Here is a 17,049-nt window from a genome sequence, read left to right on the forward strand (position 1 = left end):
AAATGTTTCCATACACTAAAAATAGTTGACCTAATACATATACTATAGTATTAGAAAAAAAAAACCCAAAACTAAACAAAACTTGACTTTAACCACTGAACCATGAAAATGAGGTGAAAGGCAGATGACATCTGTCAGCTAGAGGTATTCACCTTACGATGATTCCATACAACAAATATATAAGACCTATTGCATACAGTATAACGAAACAGACTAACGCACAAAAACTGAACTCCAACCACTGAACCATGAAAATGATGTCAAGGTCAACTGAAACCTGCCAATTGGACATGTACACCTTATAGTCCTTCCATACACCGAACATAATAGACTAATTATTGCTTATAGTATCTGAGATATGGACTTGACCACCAAAACTTAACCTTGTTCACTGATCCATAAAATGAGGTCGAGGGCAACTGAATACTGTCTGAAGTGCATGAGGACCTTGCAGAGTAAGCCCATACCATATACAGTTATCAAAATCATCATACTAAGAGAGAAATTAACATTACAAAATATCTTAAACCATGAAAATGAGGTCAAGGACAATTGACATGTAACAGACGGAAATTTCGTAACATGAGGCGTCTATATATAGAGTATGATTCATCAAGGTCTTCCACCTTTTAAACTATAAAGTTTTTAAGATATAAGTTAACGCCGCTGCCAGTAACTATCCCTCCATTGAGTTTTCTGCGACAAAAGTCGCACGCTCAACAAATTCACATAAATCAAAATTCCATGTTGAAATGTGTAAAATTTCATTACCTCATATATAATATGTCGCTGGTGTTGACACTCATTTTCCAGTAAGCATTTACTGTGTCTTGTTAAGCAATTCACACAATAATAACCAGAACAGAACAGAAATGGGATAACCGTATAATATGTCAAGATTTTTTTTACTGATCTTCTAATGTCAGTCCTTGGTCTCTTACAAGGCCATAAAACACATTGTAAATTGGCGTAAATATCATAACAGTATGAAAAATTGTAAAATGATAGTCATCAATAGACATATATAATCTTAATTTTGAAATCCGTTTAGCGTCTTAAAGTCGCCTGGAAGTCTGAAAAGAATACAATGTTCTGTTTTAGTATTCTATTAGAATTAGAAAAGTTGATTGCTTTTTACTCTGAAGGATTAAAAATTGTCTAACAAAAGGAGTAGGTCTGGTAAGGGCCGATTTCGGCCTCAATTTTCAAGTTCATCTAACGAAAGATTTTAGACACTTCTTAAACACTTGAATGTCTATTTCAATTGATTCAATTAGTTTATGTGAAAGGTTTTAACTGATTAAGTCATTAACAACGCTCCGAATTAAGCTTAAATATGAAAAATCTATCAAATATGCCAAAAATCGTCACTTTTCAGATAGTTTTTGTCAAAAATGAAAGTGGCCGCATCCGTGTTCATCCTCAACCTTCATATATGTAACACTCAGAAACGTGTACCCCCCCCCCCCCCCCCCCCCCCCCAACGTGTCCCATACTTCCAAACGTGTCCACATCAACGTCACTGAACTGCAAAACATGTCTAGTTGTAAAAAGGGCGCCAAAGCGTGTCCTTTGTATTATGCAAACGCCTAAACGTGTCCATTTTTTTTTTAATAAACACCCAAACGTGCCCAATCCTTCAAACGTGCTCAATTCCCCAAACTTGTTCTATACTATAAAGGGAAATACAAGATTGTTATACTGATATTCCGTAAAAATACACCTGTCCTTTCCCGCTCCAAAAAGAAATAATTTAATTCCGAGTTATGATTAGTGTAAATTCTAAATAACCGTAAAGTGTAAATTCTTATAACTGTACACATTTAGGCCTTATCCCATTATTCGCAGTTATTATTATTATTACAATTTTCTATTATTACAATTTCAGTTACTGGAAGCTAACACAATTAATTATAAAACAAAGTTTTGCATCAGAGACTCATATCAACTAAAACACATCCCAGGTATTTAGTATGTAAAGGTCATGAACAGTCAGAGCAGACAACTTGTGTAATGCCAATAGTAAAAGTATCAACATGCAGTAAGATAGTCAGGAGTTAACATTTTGATAAATAAGTACAAGGTTATACATAGATAGAGTAATCTCTTTATATAAAAATAAACCCCGTTTGAAAAAAAAAATATTTATGTTTTAATATTCTGATGACAAAATCGACATTTGCCATAGTAAACTATATTCAAAGATATTATTACAATATTGGTAAGATAACCTTTACTTATAAGTTTCTTTAAAGGTTCGATGATTTTACAAAAATCACATAGTGATTTCCGCGCTATTATGTTATAACATATTTAAAAAAAAAAAAACGGTATTTGACATTCTAAATTTTACGGTAATAAAAGAGGGACGAAAGATACCAAAGGGACAGTCAAACTCATAAATCTAAAATTAACTGAAACGCCATGGCTAAAAATGAAAAAGACAAACAGACAAACAATACTGTAAACATGACACAACATAGAAAACTAAAGAATAAACAACACGAATCCCACCAAAAACTAGGGGTGATCTCAGGTGCTCCGGAAGGGTAAGCAGATCCTGCTCCACATGTGGCACCGGTCGTGTTGCTTATGTGATAACAAATCCGGTAAATAGTCTAATTCGGTAGGTCACATTCATACTACTGTTACCTTTATTTATTCATGAAAGGGAAGGGGATTAAAATATGATCAGCTAAATTCTGTTTAAAATATTCAGTTCTGGGTCTGAAATCTGAAATTTTTATAGTTTTTTTTTTTCAATTTTTTGAGAGAATCAAATAGTTTCTTAGTGAAGTTTTAAAATAATCGGTCTTTACTGGCTCTTTAGATTTTTAAGTTTAACTAATGTTAATCCCGAATAATCGTAAACAAATTTAGGCCCAATCCTAAATCCCTGGTATGATAATAAAACGTATGTATAGTATTGATTGTTAATATGATATCGTTCAAATAATGCATGAAATATTTGGCGCTTGACTTATGACTCTTGTTTGCATGTCTTCACTTTAGAAGTGATGCTGGAAACCTAAAATTTATTAAAATACCTGATAACCAGTTTATGATTTGAATATCTTTTAAAATATCAGAACTGTTGAATAAAAACGAAGTCAATCCTTTTAAAAGCCCGCCGTGCAGTATTCGCGGATTACAGCTGATTTCCTAATGCTTGCAAAGTAAAACTTTGTTTGGCTTGCTTGCTTTGTTTGTATAATTGTTAATACAAGCTTTGTAAATAAGATTGACATCTTTAAACAATATATATAGTTATTGTTGAACCTGAATATGTTATATTTGAATTTAATAAGGTGTTATCCTATGGATTGTACAATATAAAAACCAAGCAAGCAAGCTAACCAAAGTTTTGTTCTACATGCATTAGGAAATTAGCTGTAATATAAAAGGCATCATCGGAGTTTATTAGTACAAAATAATTAAATAGTAAACGATTAATTCAACTAAACTAGAATTGTTTGTACATGTATGTGCGCTCTAAACGAGCACAATACTTGCAACTGGAATGTTAGCAATTTCAGTCAAAAGTTGATTTATATGTTACAGGTTAAATTTGCAATAACAACCGGCATTGAACCAACTAATACTAATAAATGACCGCTTCATCAACTGTGTCCCCCATTATAGAATTGCCGTAAACGTTATTGATTTTATTCATGTATTAGCGCTAAAAGACGTGAGACGTTCTGACGTTTAATAGTGGACACGTTTTGGGAAATAACAATTATCGGACACGTTTTGGGGTTATAAAATCAAACAATTTGGGGAATAATGGATATTACAGACACGTTTCTGGAGAATAGACACGTTTGGGGGAATCAGACACGTTTTGGGGACAGGACACGTTTGAGAGTGTTACATATATATTGTGAATTATCATCAAATGCAACTTACATTTCAATATAATGAATGAAATCGAATGCGGCCACTTTCATTTAAAACGGAAACCGTCTAAAATTTAACTAAAATTCTAAAATTGTGAAGATTTCAGTAATTTAGCATGACTTAATGATGATAGTACCCGATATATGTGCATTGTATTTTCACAAACAGCCCATATTTATGTAGCAGAAGTATTCTTCTTTTCAATAAATATCTTAACGATTACATTTTCACAATTTTCTAAAACTTCTACATTTTGGGGCCAAAAAAGGGTCTTACTGAACCTACTCCTTTCTTTATTTTTTTTCTTCATTTTTTTGTTTTTTAACGCCACTTTTTCAACCAACTGAAGGAACAATAAAGACCGACTGAAATTTCTAAAAACTAGTCTGTCGTTTCATATTTAAATATTGAAATGGTCAACCAATTCACCAATGATACATAAGCATTAAAACTAGTTCCAATTCACCAATGAAACATAAACATTAAAACTAGTTGATGTTGTTTTATAGCTAAAACTTTGCTTGTAGCAAAATAGTGTAAGTAAATATATAAAGATGTGGTATGAGTTCCAATGAGACAGCTCTCCATCCAAGTCAAAGTTTGTAAAAGTTAATCAGTATAGGTCAAAGAACGGTCTTCAACACAGAGCCTTGGTTCACACCGAACAGTAAGCTATAAAGGGCCCCGGAAATGACAAATAGGAACACGAACGGTTTAATCTATATAAAAAAATGAGAAACACTTATGAACCATCTCAACCTAGGACAGGTGCAAACAAATGCAGCGGGTTTAAAATTTAAATAGGTAAATATACCAACCTTAACCTTTACCTGAAACAATAGTGTAACATCACAATATAGAAAGACACACTGTAAAATATCAATTTTAAGAGCTTAACTCAATCAAAAGACATATTAACACAAACAAGTGTACAATCCTGAACAAATTAATCTGTTCTATGACACAATGTATATACAAAATCAAAAGAAATAAGGTGTCAGATGTTAAACAAAACCAGAAAAACAACCATAACATTGAACAACATGCCGCCAAATATAATAATGTACACAGGTAAATGAAATTGTTTTGTTGTTAGATATACAGTAATTAAATACAGAAACATGTTTTTACAAAAAAGATAGTTTTGTTGATCATAGTACGAGAACAGAAGTGGAAATTTATAGTCATACCAAACACTTATCAAAACTGGTATATATTGAAAATAGAGAAACGAGAATTAAAGCTAAATATGTACCCCTTAAATGATAAAAAAGCATAACAAATTGTATAAACAGGATAGGTTAACACGAAACTACGATTTGAGAGTACTCGCAGTTACTGGAAACTAAAACAATTAATTAGAAAAACAAAATTTTGCATCAGAGTCTCATATCAACTAAAACACATCCCGGGTATGATCAGGTATCTAATGTTAACGTCATAAACAGTCAAAGCAGACAACTAGTGTAATGCCAATAGTAAAAGTATCAACATGCAGTAAGATAGTTAGGAGTTAACATTTTGATAAATAAGTACAAGGTTATACATAGATAGAGTTATGTCTTTATAGAAAAATAAACCCCGTTTGAAAAAAAATAGTTATGTTTTAATATTCTGATGACAAAATCGACATTTGCCAAAGTAAACTATATTCAAAGATATTATTGCAATATTGTAAGATAACCTTTACTTAAAAGTTTCTTTAAAGTTTCGATGATTTTACACGAATCACATAGTGATTTCCGCGCTATTATGTTATAACATGTTTAAAAAAAACGGTATTTGACATCCTAAATTTTACGGTAATAAAAGAGGGACGAAAGATAACGAAGGGACAGTCAAACTCATAAATCTAAAATAAACTGACAACGCCATGGCTAAAAATGAAAAAGACAAACAGACAAACAATAGTACTCAGACACAACATAGAAAACTAAAGAGTAAACAACACGAATCCCACCAAAAACTAGGGGTGATATCAGGTGCTCCGGAAGGGTAAGCAGATCCTGCTCCACATGTGGCACCGGTCGTGTTGCTTATGTGATAACAAATCCGGTAAATAGTCTAATTCAGTAGGTCACACTCATGAAAGGGGATTAAAATATGATCAGCTAATTTCTGTAAAATATTCAGTTTTGGGTCTGAAATCTTATTTTTCAAAAAATATATATGACTTTTTTTTGTGTACTATGTATTTTCTTTTGCTGTTTATTATACTGATTCAAAACAGATATAGTTTGAAATAGATTACTGACCGAACGGTGACCTTCTATGGCATTTGGTCTCTTGTGAAGAGTTGTCTTATTGGCATTCGTAACACATCTTCTTATCTTTATATCTATATCTTTATACCTAAAACAAGGGTTGTAATTGACTACTTACGGTATAAAAATTGTCATTTCCGGTGTTATATGACAGCTTTTAGATTACACCTATTAGAAAAAATTATGGTTTCTTTATACTTTGGCTTGTAATGAAGAAGACCTGTTGGTATTTCTTGTTTACAAAATGTTACTTTTGGTTCATAAGAAAGACTATGATTTGCATGAAATTGCTGAGGAGTTTCGATAACCAGATCAGTTCAGTAGTTAGAAAATACATGTACATTGACTTCAATTTCTAGCTTACTGACCAAAAACCTCATATCAAAAGCTTTTGTTTTATTTGATTGGAGATTTATCAATTTCTCGAAATACTACTCATTTTTAACACAAAAAGGAAAATAACTCTTATAACAAATGACAAATATAGCAAATTATCCTGAGTATTTAAATTTAACTCCTATATGGAAAAGTGTTCGATTAAATTAGTAAGTTAAAACGATCTAATCGACATACTACGAAACAAAAGTCATATTTCAGAATCAAATGTGATGGAAGAAAAAGAAATATAATCAGATGTAAAATCAAAAAGTCTAAACGACCGAATTATCCACTAAATGAGTAAATTTATTTGAAGCTTTGTGTTTTTCTGATATTTTTCACAAAATCATGCCATTATTTTTAGTATGAAATATAATCTAGTCTTTTTAATTGATTGTTAATCACGAATCAGGTATAGAGAGACATAAATTGTGAAATACTACCTCTTCTGTATGATATTCTGAAAAGTGTCAATTATTAATAACCCTATATGTACTTTCGTAAATGTTTTAATAACGACACTTATGTTTTAATCAAATTGTTGCATAAACATATCATCTGCGACAATTACTAACAATTTTCTCGTCATCATAACTCCAACAGGCGCCCCTTATGTAATCTTAAACAAATTAAATTCACGGAGTATTCAACGAAAGACAAGTGTGTCCCTGTCATATTTATTCATTCTTAGATGGACATGCAAGGAAGAGCTAACATATGATAGAAGATCTATTCACGATAGATTAATTACTGATATTAAGTAAGAAAGCTAAGCGGTTGATTTTCAATTCTTACCAACTTGTATCTACTAATTCCCATCTGTTGTCACGATAAGCTATTATTAGCAATTATAATATAGGATATTTCTTTTAATAATTGCATTTAAATTGAAATTTCTGTCAGGAACATAGTAAATGTTTCGTTTCTGATGTGAAGGGTTTAAAGTGACAGAAAGTAATAGTCTATGATTTGACATACGAAACGATTTCCTTTTATCGGAGTCTGTAGGAGTGTCAGTCTATTATGAAAGTCAAATATATTACTGATGCCAAAATATTACACACCCTCAGAACTTAATAACATCTTTTGAACACTGAACCATACAGTTCTCTCAGAACCGTCAAGTTTATTGCAATTTTGATAACTCCCACTATCTTCATTGTCTTTCACTAGAATATGATTTTATCTAAGCACAGAAAAATATCACAGAAGTGAAACCTATATTCAAACAATTTAAGATTTGTTAAGAAGAAGTCATTTTGTCCAATATACAAAAGAAAGATTTAATTAATATTGTGCATAACAATATATCTGAGAGTTTCAACAATACTCCTCAAGACTGCCGACTGCCATGGGAATTTCCAAATAGACAGATAACCAGATGCAAGGAATTGTATATTTAAAAGGAATGGAAACGCGGCCGACTTCAAAGAAAATATTATAATGCATCTCTTGCTTATACCGGGTGTTAATTACACTCAATCTCTCTAACTGGCTCATTACTTATCTGGTAGAAGTTATCGAACGTGGTCATTTAATCTGACACTAGTTATCTCACTTAACAATTATATTTTTTTTCTTCTTAGGCATGTTTCTGTAATAAAAAATAATGAACTTAAATCTTCTGAGGGGCATTCTGTTTCAATTTGCTTGGTGTAAAATAAATCATAATTATTTTTTTAGAAGATAATTCGAAATACATATTTCATTGTAGAGTAATGGTACTTACATTGTGCAAGTTGCGTTGTGCAGTACGAACGTGGTATAGTAGCTAGGTGATAAATCATGAAACCAAAAATAAATTTATCCAAGAAAAAAAATATATAACAATACAACCACATGCAAAGTTACTTATAAAAAACTTTTTATTCTAGTTTTTTTTTATCTTGATATTTCATGAAGGTATGTCACAATCAGATGATATCGGATATTTTACGAGTTTTAAATGGTTTTCATGCAAAATAAAGTAAATTTTAAAAATGTACTAACTAAATGACTTTTTAATTGTGAAATATGACTGATTAAGATAGAAGTAATAAACCATTATGAAGGGAAGAAAAAAGTAAACAACTGCAGTATATTATCTAGATAAAAGAACTTAGATTACAGGTGTTATAATAAACAATGGGATGCGGGATGTTCCAATTTGCAGGTATAATATATCATGTATCAATGATAAGCTAATTTGTGTCTTACATACTTAAGATGTTAAAAATTAATAACGTCGAGCTCACCTGTTAATTAATGCTAAATTATGCAGAGATGCAATAAATTTTCTACTTAGAAACAGTTAAAACTTTCCCACATTCGCATTTTATTTATTTTAACACCAAAGGAATACTTTTGCGACCTATAGACTACTGCTCTGCGAGAAAAAAGGAAGGAACAGTTTTGCTGTTGCGTATGGTAATTTGTGGCAACGCTTAATAATGGCAAACTGCATTACCATACCAAACAACGATTTAGTATCTAAAAAAAGTATTTGACAAAAAAATTAAATAATAACATCGTACATGTCGTATATAAAAAGGCACAATCAATACCAATCGTAAGTCTTGTATTATATTTCTTGTCTGTTATTTCCAACTTCGTCGGTGTCGAACTTGACTTAACAAAATGGCGTCAATGTGAACTATAAACATGGGATTTTGAAAAATCATAGCAAATTCGTTTTTATCACCATTTTCATAAAACCAACACTATTTGAAAGAAAAAAGATTAAGCTTTTAAATTGTATGTCAATGTCACAACTATTTCAAGTAGTTATTTAACTCATACCAAAATACAAAGTGTCGATGTATTTGTTGACGCACAACTTCAAATTTTCAACATGTTTCGAAATAAAATAATTTACATAGTACCAAATTGAATTATATTTAGCATTCGTAATTTAGACCAAACTGTATCATAATGATATCATCTGTTTTGTTTTGCGCTTCGTTGTTGTCGAGTTTTTAGAAAAAAATCAAAACACAGTATTTTTTGTTTTGTAATCCGGATGAAAGTCCCTCAAGTTTCAAGACAGAGGGTCTATTCTAATGAGAATTTACTCAATACGATATTACAAACCTATGTTTAATGAGGCATTAAAATGATACCTAAGGCCTTTCCTTTTTCAAGGAATAAAAGTGTAATCTTGATTTCGGCTTTATCTTTCATTTATATCGTCTCAAGCAAGATGACCCCATGAATTAAAAGACTGATCTATATGACAGGAAATGGACCTCCGTCATGATTTTTTTATATTGTTCATCATACTTCCGCCTGAGTCAGACATGGATTAAAGCTCTGCGGGTATCCCGATTGATCTGGAGCCGCGTTTCCATTGCTTTAAAATATATAATTCCTTGCCAGATGTAACAAAATGGATCTTAATTATTAATCTTATACCAAACAGAAACAGTAAACTTGTGGAAAATATGGTATACCGCAAACATAAGGAGCAAAAATAAATATACCATATCTGGATTTCGACAATTAATGTTTATCAGAGCTGATTGGAATCGAAATAGTATTTGGATGGCCATATTATTAACCTCAGTGAAGGATAGACTCTTGAAGTTTGAAGAGTCGAAATAGAATAAACAGATTATATAAACATTATTAGTATCTATTCATTTCATTTAAGTTTGAATATAGCTTATTTTTTTGTTGATTTATAAATGGACTTGAAACATATGACGTTAGTCGCTTGAAATGAGAAAATAAAGGTAATGTCCTCTCAGTATGAATAAATATGATTTTATTGTCAGCAGCAAATGCTGAACAGATACAGGCAGACCTTTTAACGTATATTTCTGTCACAGCGTCAGGCCGGACGTTCGGCCATTGTTTTTCAATTTACCAATATTTCTTTTTACGATTGAATTCGGTATTTACTTCACTATGAAATAAAATGATCATTTTCTACTCCTCGGTCACCTGTTTGATTTCAATACAAATTTAATGATATTTGACACAGACTTAATGTACTGTTTGAATGGCGACCGGATATTGTTGAACCGGTTGTAATTACACAAGTCAGTTGTCTAGAACGAGCAGTTACTTAAAATCACTTTTCTCTAAAAGAGTCATTTTCTCCTTAAAACAACTTTTACCCTTTTTTGTTGATTTTTTGCCGCTTAAGATAAATTATTTGTTTTCAAGCTCGACAGTGGCGTAGCTAATGAAACTATATGTCAGAAATTAAAAGTCAACCGGTACAACATTCAGTTGAAACAAAAGAAAGAAAAAAAGCCTATTACACCAACATGAAAGGATGTTTTATTGAATAACTCCTGTGTTATGTTTCAGTGTCATGTTACTACATATTAATGCCCATAGTTTGTTAGTCAAACGTTCTAGTTCTTTTTTCAGGATCAATGCTAGGAAAATTAAAGAAACGAAATTACGATACGCTACAACAAACATTACGGAAACATCATGGTTACTATAGATACAGACCAGATAATTTTATAGATAGGTTATTTCAAATGTTTGACAGAAATGGTAAGTATCTAAATGCATATCATCAGTAAATATATAATATAAATATTGCTTATTTTAACTTCAGTAATTCTATACCTTACCCAATGGGTAAGGTACATGTACATATTGGATTTTATATATTTGTATGTCATGAAAAGGTTATTAAACACTGATAAAACTGTACAAAATATTACAAGTGCAATTTTATTACTATTAAACAAAGATCATACACCAATATGTAAACACATCTGATTTGAAATGTATCTGTTTAATGAATATTTCATGCATGTAAAGGGAGCAAATAAAATTGAGAGTGGACATGGGGAATGTGTCAAAGAGACAACAACCCCACCATAGAAAAGACAACAGCAGAAGGTCACCAACAGGTCTTCAATGTAGCGAAAAAATTCCAGCACCCAGAGGCGTCCTTCAGCTGGCCCCTATACAAATATATACTAGTTCAGTGATAATAAACGCCATACTAAACTCCAAATAGTACACAGGAAATTTAAAATAATACAAGACTAACAAAGGCCAGAGGCTCCTGATTTGGGACAGGCGCAAAAATGCGGCGGGGTTAAACATGTTTATGAGATCTCAACCCTCCTCATATACCTCTAGCCTATGTAGAAAAGTAAACGCATAACAATACGCACATTAAAATTCAGTTCAAGAGAAGTCCGAGTCTGATGTCAGAAGATATAAACAAAGAAAATAAACAAAATGACAATAATACATAAATAACAACAGACTATTAGCAGTCAACTGACATGCCACCTCCAGACTTCAATTAAACTAATTGAAAGATTATGATTTCATTATATGAATATCAGGTACAAATCTTCCCGTTAGGGGTTTAGTATCATACCATCATACATATATGAGAAAAACATAACCCGTGCCGTGCCAACAACTGGTTTTTGAATAAATGTGTTTAGTTCTGATGCAAAGACCCTATAAGTGAATCAATTTTAACGCCAAAATTTGCAATCTTTAATGACCTGACTACAGTATCGTAACTATATCCTTTCTTAATAAGTCTATTTAAAGGTTTTTTTAGTTTCTGAGGTGAATACAGACACTTTTATTTCAGTGATATTTGTCTATCTGCGAAGTTACTTAATACTTAACATCTATGTCGTATTACTATTAAAGGATTTCTTGTAATTTGAATGTTGTCAAAATTATTGATCCAATGCATGCAAATATTCAATAAGTCCTGTATGCACGGGTTTTTTTTCGCGTTTATTACAAATTTATAATGTGTATCCGAAAAATGATATTTCATTGATTGATTGTTGACTAACAAGTTACTAACTTTCAAGTTTGTTACCGAGGTTTACCAGGTTGTGACATTGATAAATAATGTTCACAGTAGATTAATAAACTGCAAAGAACCGGAATAACAAAACTAATGTAAAACAATTAACACGAGATAACGAACGGTATTATTTATGTACTAAATAATTAACAAAATTATATATGATATACAGCAACAAACAGGAACCACTCAATTACAGCCACCCGAATTGGAACAGGCACATAATGCATCTATTTTATTCAGTATTTAAATTATTTTAATTTGTGGTGGTGTTCTTATCAATATACTTTAATTTTCAGTAGTTTTTTATACACATTCATTCTTTTATAAAGTACGGGATTCGAAATCGTTCTGATCCCGTACAAGCATTCTATAACAACGACAGCGATTGGTAATATGTGTCATTGTCGGTTTTCTCTTTCAGATGATGGTTGTATACAGAAAAAAGAATTCGAAACAATAATTGGCTTCATCATTTCATAAATGCTCAACTGCTTAAATCAACATGAAATCAATTAAAACATGGGAACAAAATCCAAATGACGTACAGATTACAGTTAAAAAATATCTGGTAGTTCAAAAGACCTGGATTTTAAACTTTAAAGGAAGAGCTTTTTATTCTTCAAATGTCCTTAATTCTTGGCTACTGGCAGTGCATGGTGTTAAGATCTAACTTCAGATCAGATATCGAAGAACATTTTAAGGCTTTATAGAACATTGGCATATATTTAAGCATCTAAAAAGGATTCCTTCTATATATTTTTTTAAAAACAAAAAAATGGCATCTCGTTATTGATTGGAGTGTACAACTTGCTTTAATTTAGTGACGTATGATTTCATTTAATAGTTTTGACTGACAGGATCGAAGTAAGACATACAATAGACTAACTTTCCACATGTTTCTTAATGTGTGTATATGTAATTATTCGACCGTACCTTTGACGATTACTTTTGTAAGATCGCATGTGATATAACTACTTAAAATGCGGGAGTCTATGTTATGTAACTAACTTGTATTGGATAATCCAACAAATGCAAGAATAAATCAGCTATTTAGGAGATGAATGTTCATGAAATACTCTTAATTCGACGCTTAAATCTGTTTTGATATTGATGCAAGTTATGAGTACTTCAGTTAAAGTTCTCTTAGAATGACACATAATTATAAAATTGCTCTGTTATATGATTCACTGATATTTTCTTGTATTTCATGATATTTTCTCGCCGATTCGCCACTTCAGATATTCTTCATACTTTGTTACAAGAAAAATATTGAATATTAGTAGATAAACTGTATAATGGTTTATCACTAATTTTGAACAAATTTAAGTAAATATGTCAAGAGAAACAACTAATTAAATTAAGTATAAAATGTTATTGTTTGGAATCTACTCTCCAACAACACATCCGTGAAGTTTTAGTTTATATACACAATTAAGCTACCGGTTAGATGTTTTATTGTTAAAATGAATGTGGTTAAACATTTTATTCTTGAGCTACATACTTTATATAAATATACTAACAAGTTATGCTTCAAATATTATCGTTGTCATAGTTGATATATTAGCATAAAATCCTTTTTGCAGACAAGATAATTCAAATACAAATCAATTAAAGATTTCCTGAATTTGGCAGATAATTTGCCTAATAGATAGTCTATTTAATCTTTAGAAGCCTTATCACGAACCCTTCAAAAAGAAAACGACAATTTAATTTATATTGAACTAAATGATTCTTTTAAAAATATTAAAATTGATTATTTCTATGTTTTATTTTCTTAATAATAGTGTTTTCATGCCGTGTTGGAAGATCAAACTGGGTTTCATAGTTCCTTTGATTTTCTTAAGGAGGGGGAAGGGGGTACAAGAGGATTTTGGAATGAATATTCTTGCTTGAATCGGCAATAAACGAAAAATATTTTGCAGAATACAAAATGTCAAAGAATATTCTGTCCACTAAAATAGCAGGATGTATTTGTTAACGAGAATGGAAATAAAGTATCGTACGGCGAAATAGATAAGCCATACTAGCAACAGGTAAAAATGGTAAAAAAAAAAATTCTGCACCTCCACCCAAGAAATCAAATGGTCGTCCCTTACGATATGGTTGTGTTTTGTTATATATAAATATTTTCCAATTATGATGGTTGTTTGGTAAAGATGGTACATTTTCTATAATATCTGTTAAGTCTATCTGTTGTTTAATCCTTTCATACAATATAAAAGTTCTAGAGTTAGAGCTTAGCTTATGGTAAACATTGTTGAAGACATTATGCTTGACTTTTGAAGTTATGATTTTTTTTTGTTAGTCCTGTAGAATCTATTCTGTGGGATTTGTCTCAGATCTTTTAATGTTAACATGTGCAGTATCTGTTTTAAAATCAATCTTTAGAACACTATATTCTTTCCACAATCTCTAATATAGTTCTACTTAAGGTTTGATTGTATTTCAATCTATAGTTTAAAGGTTACAGTACTATCATACTGCCTTTAGTAACCGATGTTCGAGTAGATGATCCCACAGGATAAAAAGCAAGGTTTATATGTTTTCTGAGTGTCATAATCTACAGTGGGGCCCCCTCTTTTTTCCATTGGAAGTACATTAATTTATATGTTGAACAATACATTGCATATGGAGAATGAGAAATATAATCACTTGGTATATCAGAAAGTTGCTCTGAATATGCCATAATAATCTTTTCGTGCAATTTAACCCCATGCTTTGGTGGGTCGGTTTTAATAAAGAAAGAAAAAAAATCCTTAAACAAATTAACCAACAAAAATACCCACGATTATTGAAGGATTTTGCATAACGTATATTATCGCTATTTTACGAAATTTCCTTTCGATCTTAGTGACTGTTACTGTATGAGTGAATCACAGAGAGAGTTAAGTATAATGTACGGACTATCGACAGAAAAAGTTAAATATTATTATAATGTACACATTGTATATTTACTAAACAATGAAGAATCGATTCTATATTGACGCTTTGGTGAACGAATACGACTATTTGATTTTGCCATATGATTAGGGATTTGAGTTTTCCTCGGAGTTCATTTGTTTTGTAATTTTACTTCTCACAACAGTCATTAGGTCTAATCTTGAAAGTTTTAGAGACACTACATTTCATTTTAATCAATCTAATTGCGGAAAAATACAAACATATTTTACCAATTTGCTAGTCTATAATTGTACAAACTTTTATCAATGTTTTTTTTTTTATGAATCTGCGATTACGATGTATATTATTAATGTTTTATATTGCTTCACGTATTTATTTAAATTACACTGTCTTTTTAAGTTCTAAGATTAATTCTGTCATGCATATATATATATCTCGTTTTCACTGTTAATGTAATATATGATTTTAAAGAATACCATACACTTTGATCTGTTCATGGTATATCTTAAATATGTAAAAATTAAGACTTCCTACTGAAATGCAAGCATTATTAAGTTTATTGGTTATTAGTTTAAGTATCAATTATAATTTTGTTGTTATACAATGTTTTGTTATTATCAGAATGAATATTGCTGTTATATTATCAAACATGGTTGTTTTGATACAACACAGGGCCTTTTAATTTTGTTTTAAATTCGAGATTTTTAATTTTGATTTTAAAAGCCTTATATTATTTACATTTTTTCACATATAGAAATAATCCACAAAATCTGCTCCATAATTGTCAAAGAACAATTTTGTATAGATATAAATAAAAAATAAATATATGTTTTTCAGTATAATAAATGGTCCTTTAGGCACTACAATTTCAATTTGAATTCTTCACTTTTACCTTGCAACCATTTAAAATCTACAATAATTAAAAAAATATAGATCTATAAATTTCAACCGAAAATATACTTCGACACGGGTATTCTGCGACAAACATTTGCGGGTCAGAGTTTGTTCTTTGATAAAATTTTACCAACATGTTTATGAAGGATTTGTTAGTTGTCTGTAAGCTTAAACCTTTTGACGACTAAGAACTTATCAATTAGTATCAATTATGACTGTTAGTTATAAATCTTCTCATGTATGCAAAAGGTTTGCTCAAAATAGGGTTTTAGTTAATTATTATTAAGAATCACAACCACTCCCCTCCTTTTTTTATTCCATGCATATCTGTTGAAATAGTTTTAGTAATATATATATTTTTTCAGTCATAATACTTAATCATTCATTTTATCAACATTTTGTAGAGAGAATGCTGATATTTATGTGTACTGTGATATCTGAGAATAATTGATTTTGTAATCAAATTGAAAGGACTTAATTATTTCTTCTTAACGACATAAATAAAAACGTATTTTAATGCAACTTTTTATTGCTTTTTTATTCCATTCCATTACAATTTCTTGATATTTCTCTGTAACTTTGAAAACTTGATATGTGTCACGTGGTCTTTGTTATTTCCTGACATTTTATGCCGATACATATCAATTGTTGCGTGTGTTGTCTTACTTGATAATGTGTGGTTTTTCATTTCAATAGGTTTGTGAAAAATGGTTTGCCATGCCCTCTTTGAATTCTTAACTTTATATCATATTTATCAGCCCGTACAAATTCATGTAATTCAACCTCACAAGATACCAGGCGTTACTTCTCAATGCACCCAGTTCACCTATTTTAATGCTAACCTATATCACCACTAGGCTCTTTCTAATTTAAAGCAGCATTTCGATTATTTTTTTGATGAAAATTCTATATGAATGGCAA

General features: G+C 30.8%; 1 long non-coding RNA gene across 1 annotated transcript in view; it reads left to right on the top strand.

Annotated features, from left to right (window-relative positions):
• Window positions 1-14,095, top strand: part of LOC143083797 (uncharacterized) — a 50,616-nt gene extending 36,521 nt beyond the window's left edge. Inside the window, exons 3-4 of the long non-coding RNA XR_012980882.1 lie at window positions 10,899-11,030; window positions 12,755-14,095. This is a non-coding gene — a long non-coding RNA (uncharacterized LOC143083797). The remainder of the gene's footprint in view (window positions 1-10,898; window positions 11,031-12,754) is intronic.
• The last annotated feature ends 2,954 nt before the right edge of the window (window positions 14,096-17,049 follow it).

Source organism: Mytilus galloprovincialis, chromosome 7 (genome assembly GCF_965363235.1).
Source record: "Mytilus galloprovincialis chromosome 7, xbMytGall1.hap1.1, whole genome shotgun sequence".
Lineage (NCBI taxonomy): Eukaryota > Metazoa > Mollusca > Bivalvia > Mytilida > Mytilidae > Mytilus > Mytilus galloprovincialis.